General features: G+C 35.6%; 2 long non-coding RNA genes across 2 annotated transcripts; both read right to left on the bottom strand.

The window, feature by feature from the left end:
• Positions 1 to 1,823: 1,823 nt before the first annotated feature.
• Positions 1,824 to 4,117, bottom strand: LOC130465904 (uncharacterized). The gene is made up of 4 exons (XR_008925917.1): positions 3,958 to 4,117; positions 3,596 to 3,833; positions 3,019 to 3,082; positions 1,824 to 2,002 (listed from the first exon to the last, which is right to left on the bottom strand). It is a non-coding gene; the product is annotated as an uncharacterized lncRNA (long non-coding RNA).
• A 5,013-nt stretch (positions 4,118 to 9,130) lies between these two features.
• On the bottom strand, positions 9,131 to 11,424 carry LOC110802842 (uncharacterized). Its single transcript, XR_008925918.1, has 4 exons — positions 11,265 to 11,424; positions 10,903 to 11,140; positions 10,326 to 10,389; positions 9,131 to 9,309 (listed from the first exon to the last, which is right to left on the bottom strand). It is a non-coding gene; the product is annotated as an uncharacterized lncRNA (long non-coding RNA).
• Between the last annotated feature and the right edge of the window lie 339 nt (positions 11,425 to 11,763).

Genomic DNA, 11,763 nt, shown 5'->3' on the forward strand with positions numbered 1-11,763 from the left:
GACGTCTTACATGCGTGTCAGCATGATGCAGCCTCTAAACGTCCTGTTGACTCAAATTACCTCAAAATGATTTGATAAAACGATTAGTCATTAGAACAATTGAGATATTCGTAGTGCGACGCGATAATTTATTAGTCAACTTAATGAATGTAAATACGAGACATGTTAATACAAGAGAACAACAATGAATGAATTGAAATGAGAAAGTGTGTGAAAAATAGTTTAGAAGTTACTCGTGTGTCATCATGGTCATTGATGATGATTATTCGACATTCCGATTTCCTTAGCTTTCTAGGTAGTCTGGTGGCGTCGTGTCATATTGCCATCTCGTGGCGTCGGGGCATACCGTCATGATCAAGGTAATCTGTTGTCATTAATATACATACTAACGCGTATAGTCGCGGCATGTCGTTAGTAAATGAAAAATAGTTATCACGGATGATATATGAGAAAATTTCAATAGGGTATGAGATGTTAGTTTATAAAATTTTGACGTCACTAATAAATGAATTGAGTCACTCATACCATTCGATTGTGTTGATGACCCTCACGATCTGCGATGTACGTGGCAGCGACAATACGTGTATATTATAAATAAAAGAGAACTTACTTCGAAAGTATGTTCGTACCTTTAGCCCCCATTGATATTCACGTATCAATCAACGATCTGTTGGCGAACTTACGAAGAAATATATTGTTAAAATAAAGATGTTCGATAATTACTTCTACGTACCATAATTAACGCCAAGAAACTTCTTGTCGTCATAGGGGTAACCAGAATGGTCGCGTCCTGCTGTCGTGACTTGCTGTCGTGGCGTCATGTTGTGTCGTCGTGACCTCATGTCGTGTCGTGACCTCGTGTAACACTTCTAACGTTGTTCGCCTACTTTACTCACGACCTTGCCAAGCGACACGTCAGTATCTGTAGACAAGACAGTACCTTGTCACCTGCATTCTAACGTCGGTCGCCTGATGTACTCACGACCTAGCCAAGCGACACGTCAATACTTGTAAACAAGACAATACTTGGCGACACGACATGATCAAACGACAAGTGGTAACGACGTTAGTACAAAAAGTAGGATAACAACTTATAGCATATATTTCAAAGTGCTTTTGGAAATTTAAAACAAGCAAAGTATACTATATAAAAAGCAAATCAAGTATACTATATGAAAATTAAATGAGATAGAGTATACTATATGCTCCCCTGTGGCGACTTCAGGACAACTACAAATTCTCCTATTTGATACTTGGACTGAAGTTAGCCACAAAATCTAGTATTGCCGACAATTTGTTGTTGAATCTCCATTTGTCGCCTTCGTTTTTAGAGACGCCGTCGACTGATGTGGAGGTGACGTCGGACGAAACTATGTTGACGTCATGTCATTGGTGGATGACGTCACGTGTTCGCATCTGTTTTAGTGACAACAAGGACTAGAAACAATATTAGTTTAAATTAAAATTACTGGGGTTGAGTTTTATACCATACTTCTCGCGACGTCAAGTGTCAAATCGTCTCGAGATCTTATGAAGGTACGAGACAACTCATATTGTATCTTGTTTGTGGTGACATCTGCATGATGGTCCGTGACGTCTAGACCGAAACCTGTCACGTATTCGAAAACGAGGCCAAACGATTAGAGTTGAATATTATTGTAACACCCCAACAATTCCCATTTTCTAAAATAACCTCTTTTTAAATATAACTGTAGGGAATTATCAAAGTATTATCGCCCGTGTGAAAACGTTACGGCTTATTCAGAATTTTGCAGCGGAAAACATAAAACTAACTTTTAGGTTCATAAATAATCTATTACATATTAGGTCCAAACCAATTAACTGAATTAAGGAAACACGAATAGTACGACAAATTTCAAATCCAAGTTAACAAATTAAATCACTTAATTAAACGAATAGAACTACAAGCTCTCTAATCCCGATCCCAATGATGCATCATCTTCAAACCTGTAGATGGGCAACGCTTATTGATCCTTAGAGACTGCTCACCAAAGATGGGTCATCACAGGATCAATAAGGCATAGCCATGATCAACACACACAAACAAAGCACGTAATCAGCAAAGCTGAGTACTACATACTAAAACAACAACAATCCTAGCATGATACTATCAAACCAACAACCCTAACATGATACTAATAAATATAAGTAAGGACAGACAAAACATAATAATTTGACGATTATACTTGACTAGACTAAGCTAGGCTTAATAACCATAGTATTATTTTAGTTGAAATAGACAATGGACCGAGTTGACCATCCAGAAGTCTTCACTAAGGAAGACGAGGTACGGGCGCGACTCCGTAACCTCAGTGACCTGCGATATCGAGGAACGTTTAAATAAAAATAGGACACGGTGATCAATCCGGTCCCAGAAAAGGCCATGGGCTACCACCATGAACCCCAACTCCTGTTTGTCCGTCACTTTAGACGTGCACAGTCTAAAGCTATTGCTACTCAGTTTCACTTTACATGATTTACAAATTGAGACTCTGTTATGACTCAACAATCACATAAGGCATACAATCCACATTCGTTCACAACTGTTTTTATCTTGGAATTAAGTAAGTGATCATAAAGGCATCAATCAAGACTCATTCCAATTTACCCAACCTTTCCTTTAACCATGATTAACCCTGTATATGGGTATAAAGTTTCAATTTACTAAACAAGGTCCACCGCCCTCATAAAGTAGTGAAAAGCTAAAAAGGGAACAATAATCAATCGATCCAAACCAACATATAGAATAATCTAGTGTTCCCAACCAACATGTTTGTATCAATCATCTATACTAACATGTTACAATTCTCATAATGCAATATAAGTTCAATATGTCCGTCCAACAGTATTAAACATGCAATTTCAACATAACCAAGTTCGTCAATAATAGCAACATCACCAAGTTCAACAATAATATCAACATAACCAAGTTTATCAACAATTTCAACATGGTTTCAACAAATAGCACGCATTCCAAGCACACAGGTATGTACGTACCTTGTGTAAACAAACTGCAAGACCACTTTAATAATTCAAAAGTCGCCTACGGAGAATTCTCCACCTAATAACAACCAATATAGACTCATATCAATTCATATTGAATTTTCAGCAACATTAGGGAGCTTCAAACCCTTCCTAAACATAATTAGAACATTTTCCAATATCGAAACTTGCATATTTGATTTCCTAGCATCATAATTATTATATTAATTATTGAAATTCGTTGAAAACTCTTCAAAGCATCATACTTTAAATTTCCAGCAATATAACTACTTTCAAACTACTCCAAAACATAATTAACATGTTTGAAATCATAAAAACAATAAATTTAATAATTCCTAAACATCCTACCATGATTTAAATCATTAAAAACCTTAAAATTCATTCTTTAAATAATTAAAAATTAATAGTTCAATGCATTTATATAATCTGAAATTAATAATCTAATTATGCAAACATATAATTCTTGAAATTCATAATCAAATCATAAAACTTATAATTTAAATTCAAGAAACATAATTAAATCATTAAAACGTAATTAAAACATTAATTAATTTAAGGGTTAAGAATTAACCAAAAGAAAGAATGAAGAGTGGTTGGACGGCGGTCGGAGATGGCGCGGCAGCGGCGGTGGCGGCTGTCGATGGTGGCAGCGAGGGTTGCTCGGGTCGTTGGTGGTGGTGCCGTGAGCAAGGAGCAAGCCAAAGGGAGGACTGTTTGCGTGTGGAAGGATTGCGAAGTTGGTGCTGGTTGGTCGGCGACGACACAGGACGGTGGCCGTCGCGGTCATTTTCGCAGGTGGGTGGTGGTTGCTGCACAAAACCACGAGCATTAAGGAGGAGAGGAACGAAAGGAAAACCAATCACGAAAAGGAAAACGTGAGAAGAGAAGGAGAACGGAGGAGAACGAAAGAGATAAGAGAGGAGGGAGGTTTACCGGACGAAGGAGGAGACGCCGACGGCGAGGGTGGTGCAGGCGGTGTGCGGTGGCTGGTGGCTGGCGGCTGCAAGGTTTGAGGGTTTGAGGGTTCACGTGAAGGGTGAAGGATGAAGGAGAGAGATTTTTCTTTTGTTGTTTCTTTGGTTTCACGTGAGATGAGATTATGGGGGTTTAGGTTTATCATAATGGGCTTTACCAAAGTGGGCTAGAATTAGGAACTTAGTTTTAGGATTTCATTCCAAAATCGATTAGGAACGTTCTCTAAATTCAATCGGTTTCGTAATTCGATTTATTTTCAACATGAAATTCTAAAATTATTTTAATTTCATAAATCGTTGAAATATTTAAAACGTATAAAAATAAATATTCGTTAATTACATTTTTATTTCTAAAATTCGTAAATTCTATTTAAATATAATTAACTATACGTTAAAATGTATTAATAAGATTTATAAAATTACGGGGGATTACAATCTACCCCTCTTAAAAGAAGTTTCGTCCCGAAACTTGACACGAAAATTCACATATCTTTCCAAACTTTTGAACTTATTCTTATTGTAGAAGTACTTGTGGCATTTATGTACACTCTTTTGCCAACTTAAAGTTTCTTGAATTACTCATGAACACCTATTTCTTACGCGGAGAATCTGTTTACTTGCATCGACATGTATAATTTGCTAAAATAAGCATAAAAATGCATAAAAACACCATAAAATTAGGTAAAAAGCGCGAATTTATATCGCATTCTTCCCCTCTTAAAGAAAACGAGTTACGCCCTCGTAATTCATCTCAGGGAATAACTTTGGGTATTTCTTCCTCAACGAATTATGTCCTCAATACAATATTCTCACTAAACTCATTCCAACAAGTAAGACTTCTACAATTCTTTCCATACAGTGCCTCAACATGTGACATCGTAATGCTTGCATGGTAACTATTGATGCACGAAAATTCAATCGAACCTAGGTGGCCTTCCCAATTACCCTTAAAGTCAATAACACCGGTTTTCAACATAAATTCCGTTAGTAATCTCAATCTGTCTATCGGTTGCAGGGTGGAAAGAAATATTCATTTTCAATGTTGTCCCAAAGATTCAACTGGACCTTATTGCCAAAATTTCAGACTTTTGTTCTCGGTAAGGATCTTACATGTTGCTCTATAAAGGTAATGTCTCCAAATATTCGTAGATAACACCATAACATCTAACTTTAGGTCATGGGTTTGATAGTTAGCCTTATAAGGTTTCGATTGACGCGACAATTACTAAATCTAGAAAGCTTCCTCCATTTCTCACTTCACTTGAATTTCGATTCCTTTTTCAACAAGTTGGTCATTGGTTTTTCTTACTTCGAAAACTCTTTCACAACTTCCTATAATAGTCGTCTAGGCTTAGAGAACTTCAAATATCGGACACGTTCTTTGGAGTAGGTCACTCACTCACATCTTGAATCTTAGCAGGATCTACAGAGACTCTTTCTGGTCAACTTTTCCTTTTTACCAAACCTCCTTATGTCATAACTCTTGGTCTTAACTCTTAGCACTTCTACCAATTCATACTCCTATCTTTTTAAGACAACAAATGATTTCTAACGATCCTGGACCACTCGAATCTTCTCTTAATTTTATTCCCTTAAGTAACGTAGTTTTCAATCAATTTAGTCTTCACTTTTCCGTCGATGTTACTTATACACACATGACTTCAAGATCCGTATACTTAATTCATATAAAATAAATTCTTTCTAAGCGTCTCCAATATAATTCCCAAGTGTTTGTCATGCTCTTTCTTATTCCTTGAATAAATCAGGATATCATCAATATAATAACGAACTTAATTCGGAATTCGTGGAAAATTTTATTCATCACATCCATAATTATGGCAGGTGCATTGGTTAACCCAAAAGACATTATTCTAAACCCATAATGATAATAACGAGTCCTAATGAGGTCTTAGGCCCTTATCAGCTATCCTCAATTGGTGATACTTCAAACACAAATCAGTCTTCGAGAACACACTCGCCCAATTCAATTGATCCAATATGTCATCTATTCTAGGCAAAGGATACTTGGTCTTGATGGTGTTTAGCTCCCTAAAATCAATGCATAATTCCATACGCTTGTCTTTTCCTTAACAAACAACACAAGAGCTTCCCACGGTGATGCACTAGGCCTAATATACCCCTTAACAAAACAACTCTTGCAACTGTGTCTTAATTCGCTCATTTCAGGAGGTGCCATGCTATAAGGTGCCTTGGATATAGGTGTCGTTCCAGGAACTAAGTTTATAGTGGACTCAAAGGCTCCAACAGGTAACATACTTGCAATTTCACTCGGAAACACATCAATGAATTCACTCACAATGGCAACATCTTCGATTTTGACTCCAAGTTCTTTATTCACCTCTAACACACTACAGAAAAATAGTTCACGCTCCCTATTCATCAATTTCCTCACTCGCATTACAGAAATAACCAAAGGTTCTTGGACTACCCAAAACATCTATACGAGGTCAATCTTCCAATATGGTTCCTTACATTTACTTTCTGAATTTCACAGTACGTCTATCTTAGCCTTGTACAAACTTAGTCAATTTCATCCTAAGGTTTATGAATTCTTGTGCCTTTTGCTTTCTCATAAAAGGAGTTTCCTTAAGGCAGTAACCAATTGAATCCTAATTGAATCTCTCAGCAGCGCTAAGCCTAACTTTATTCTCTCTTCACCATAAATCAGCTTCATCTTTCAAATACATGACAACTTGACCCACTCTCATATTCTCAGGACAGTTCACAGCCCCAAACAATTTCTCAAACTCTCTAACCTAGTTCTCTAAAAAGTAAGATCAGTTTGCCCCTTAAAGTATGGTGACTTAGCTTTGGCTAGTCTCTCAAACATGCCCCCGGCAGGATCGGGATGGTCAGTTCCCTCTTGGATTAGCCTTTCCGCCAAGAGGCGAATAGCAACAACTAAGTCATTATTGTTGGTCATTCTATAACACGGCCTGAAATTAATATACTCTATCTTAGGTTCTAAACCTCACTTACATGTCATTCTATATCAAGCAATATTTCATTTGACCATAGAGATCGCCTCAATAAACAATATTCACATAAAATCATTTACGAAGGTGCAACAATCATTGCAAAATAATTCTCCTCTATCATTTGCGAACGACATTCACATAAAGGACATCCGATCGAGGGAAACAAATCAAATTCAATCATCACAAATAATAATAATAAAAGAAATTATTCCTCTTCGCGTGCCCAAACTAAATCATTGACCACTTGGATAATTAAATATTTAACTTTAATTCCTCAAAAGGAACTTGTATTTCCTAAAGAAAATTTTATTCCTCAAAACAATATTAATAACAATTTGTAAACCATAATAACGTACTTGTCCTCAAAATAAAATAAAGGTTCTATGACATAAATATAAACTACCGCTGGGCGAATTATGGAATTCTCAAATTGGAAACGAATACTTTAACTTTAAACTGTTATAGCTTTGCTACTTATTCTTTAAAAACATAAAGGAACTAACTAACTATTTATGACTTCAAAATATTTGTGGCCTCTTGCCTATCCATTGCTCCTGAAACTTGCGGAGTGAAATTTAGATCTCAAGATCATCGAACTCTTCTTCAGGGTCTTCCTCAGGGTTTACATCTTCTCCCATGTCTTCATCTTGATTAGGCTCACTTGCAATCTCCTGTTCACTTTCGAGCTCTGCATCTGAGTCACTAGAAATTTCGATGGTTGGCTCATGGGCCACTAGGTTAGGATTCTCTGCCTCAACACCTACATTCTCATTCTCCACAGCTACATCATTTTCCTCTAGGTCATTATTTACACTTATTCCCATAGGTTCTTCTGTAACTGAATCCCCAACATGACTCCCTACGATTTTACCGTCTCTAAACCCACTTTCTGCCGCTTCAATAATGGTGGTCAGAATTTCTGAATCATATTTCCATCTACCATCCCAAGTCCTATACTTAGTCAAGTTTGGAGTTCCATTATCAGAATGCATGTCTTTAAACTTTTCCTTGAGTTCTAGATATGGAAATTTGTTAGGTAAGCAATTAATGATAGTGGCTGCTATGATATCCTTTCTCATTAAGATAGGTTGCCCTTGAACTTTAGCATAATATTCACATCCAAACATGATTTTCTTCACGTAAATATCAGGGGTTTCTATATCAAGTTTCTCGAAGGATCCTATGTTGGTATACTTGGAAAGAAACATTTTATTCCTGAAATAAACAATTCAAGGTCTCACTAACGATTTTCCAGCCAAAACATAAACAAGGTTCAGTAATCGATAAGTTTGGTGGAATCAAACAATTCTTTATGCACTTGTAAATGTAACACTTAAACAATTAGCACATGCACATACATAACAATCAATTTCTTATCATTGACTAGCTACTAATGCACATATAATTCTATCTTATATGCCCTTCTTATACTACTCATCTCTCATAAACTAAATCATTAGAATCATTTATATAACGAAATAAAAGAACGAAAATATAATAAAATTATAACGTAGAGTAATAACATAAATAAAAATATAAAATAAATAAAATGAAATAAGTTAAGAAAATGCGTAGCGAATAAATTCGAGAATAAAGTTATTAATTCGAAAAGATTTATATTTCCTAATTAACAAATTCTAACTCTTGAAACAACTTTAAAAAAAAATGAACTCCTTTTTAAAAAAAAATGTATTATTATTATTTTTATTTATTTGTTTGAATAATAAATAAGAAGAAAAATAAAAATTTCGAAAGTATCACTTTAACTTGAATAAATAATTTGATTTCGAACTTAAATAAGAAATATTATGTTCTTTCAAACAAGATAAAAGGAAATCGGCCCCCCAAAAAAAAGTACCAATTTTTGAACAATATAGCTCGATTTTTAAGAATTTTATTTTAAATAACTAGATAGTTAGGCGCCTAAAAATTTATTAAAGTAAAACCTTAGCTTCTAGATACCACTTTGTAACACCCCAACAATTCCCATTTTCTAAAATAACCTCTTTTTAAATATAACTGTAGGGAATTATCAAAGTATTATCGCCCGTGTGAAAACGTTACGGCTTATTCAGAATTTTGCAGCGGAAAACATAAAACTAACTTTTAGGTTCATAAATAATCTATTACATATTAGGTCCAAACCAATTAACTGAATTAAGGAAACACGAATAGTACGACAAATTTCAAATCCAAGTTAACAAATTAAATCACTTAATTAAACGAATAGAACTACAAGCTCTCTAATCCCGATCCCAATGATGCATCATCTTCAAACCTGTAGATGGGCAACGCTTATTGATCCTTAGAGACTGCTCACCAAAGATGGGTCATCACAGGATCAATAAGGCATAGCCATGATCAACACACACAAACAAAGCACGTAATCAGCAAAGCTGAGTACTACATACTAAAACAACAACAATCCTAGCATGATACTATCAAACCAACAACCCTAACATGATACTAATAAATATAAGTAAGGACAGACAAAACATAATAATTTGACGATTATACTTGACTAGACTAAGCTAGGCTTAATAACCATAGTATTATTTTAGTTGAAATAGACAATGGACCGAGTTGACCATCCAGAAGTCTTCACTAAGGAAGACGAGGTACGGGCGCGACTCCGTAACCTCAGTGACCTGCGATATCGAGGAACGTTTAAATAAAAATAGGACACGGTGATCAATCCGGTCCCAGAAAAGGCCATGGGCTACCACCATGAACCCCAACTCCTGTTTGTCCGTCACTTTAGACGTGCACAGTCTAAAGCTATTGCTACTCAGTTTCACTTTACATGATTTACAAATTGAGACTCTGTTATGACTCAACAATCACATAAGGCATACAATCCACATTCGTTCACAACTGTTTTTATCTTGGAATTAAGTAAGTGATCATAAAGGCATCAATCAAGACTCATTCCAATTTACCCAACCTTTCCTTTAACCATGATTAACCCTGTATATGGGTATAAAGTTTCAATTTACTAAACAAGGTCCACCGCCCTCATAAAGTAGTGAAAAGCTAAAAAGGGAACAATAATCAATCGATCCAAACCAACATATAGAATAATCTAGTGTTCCCAACCAACATGTTTGTATCAATCATCTATACTAACATGTTACAATTCTCATAATGCAATATAAGTTCAATATGTCCGTCCAACAGTATTAAACATGCAATTTCAACATAACCAAGTTCGTCAATAATAGCAACATCACCAAGTTCAACAATAATATCAACATAACCAAGTTTATCAACAATTTCAACATGGTTTCAACAAATAGCACGCATTCCAAGCACACAGGTATGTACGTACCTTGTGTAAACAAACTGCAAGACCACTTTAATAATTCAAAAGTCGCCTACGGAGAATTCTCCACCTAATAACAACCAATATAGACTCATATCAATTCATATTGAATTTTCAGCAACATTAGGGAGCTTCAAACCCTTCCTAAACATAATTAGAACATTTTCCAATATCGAAACTTGCATATTTGATTTCCTAGCATCATAATTATTATATTAATTATTGAAATTCGTTGAAAACTCTTCAAAGCATCATACTTTAAATTTCCAGCAATATAACTACTTTCAAACTACTCCAAAACATAATTAACATGTTTGAAATCATAAAAACAATAAATTTAATAATTCCTAAACATCCTACCATGATTTAAATCATTAAAAACCTTAAAATTCATTCTTTAAATAATTAAAAATTAATAGTTCAATGCATTTATATAATCTGAAATTAATAATCTAATTATGCAAACATATAATTCTTGAAATTCATAATCAAATCATAAAACTTATAATTTAAATTCAAGAAACATAATTAAATCATTAAAACGTAATTAAAACATTAATTAATTTAAGGGTTAAGAATTAACCAAAAGAAAGAATGAAGAGTGGTTGGACGGCGGTCGGAGATGGCGCGGCAGCGGCGGTGGCGGCTGTCGATGGTGGCAGCGAGGGTTGCTCGGGTCGTTGGTGGTGGTGCCGTGAGCAAGGAGCAAGCCAAAGGGAGGACTGTTTGCGTGTGGAAGGATTGCGAAGTTGGTGCTGGTTGGTCGGCGACGACACAGGACGGTGGCCGTCGCGGTCATTTTCGCAGGTGGGTGGTGGTTGCTGCACAAAACCACGAGCATTAAGGAGGAGAGGAACGAAAGGAAAACCAATCACGAAAAGGAAAACGTGAGAAGAGAAGGAGAACGGAGGAGAACGAAAGAGATAAGAGAGGAGGGAGGTTTACCGGACGAAGGAGGAGACGCCGACGGCGAGGGTGGTGCAGGCGGTGTGCGGTGGCTGGTGGCTGGCGGCTGCAAGGTTTGAGGGTTTGAGGGTTCACGTGAAGGGTGAAGGATGAAGGAGAGAGATTTTTCTTTTGTTGTTTCTTTGGTTTCACGTGAGATGAGATTATGGGGGTTTAGGTTTATCATAATGGGCTTTACCAAAGTGGGCTAGAATTAGGAACTTAGTTTTAGGATTTCATTCCAAAATCGATTAGGAACGTTCTCTAAATTCAATCGGTTTCGTAATTCGATTTATTTTCAACATGAAATTCTAAAATTATTTTAATTTCATAAATCGTTGAAATATTTAAAACGTATAAAAATAAATATTCGTTAATTACATTTTTATTTCTAAAATTCGTAAATTCTATTTAAATATAATTAACTATACGTTAAAATGTATTAATAAGATTTATAAAATTACGGGGGATTACAATTATAAATATTAGTACCTATTTT

This window comes from Spinacia oleracea, chromosome 1 (genome assembly GCF_020520425.1).
Source record: "Spinacia oleracea cultivar Varoflay chromosome 1, BTI_SOV_V1, whole genome shotgun sequence".
NCBI lineage: Eukaryota > Viridiplantae > Streptophyta > Magnoliopsida > Caryophyllales > Amaranthaceae > Spinacia > Spinacia oleracea.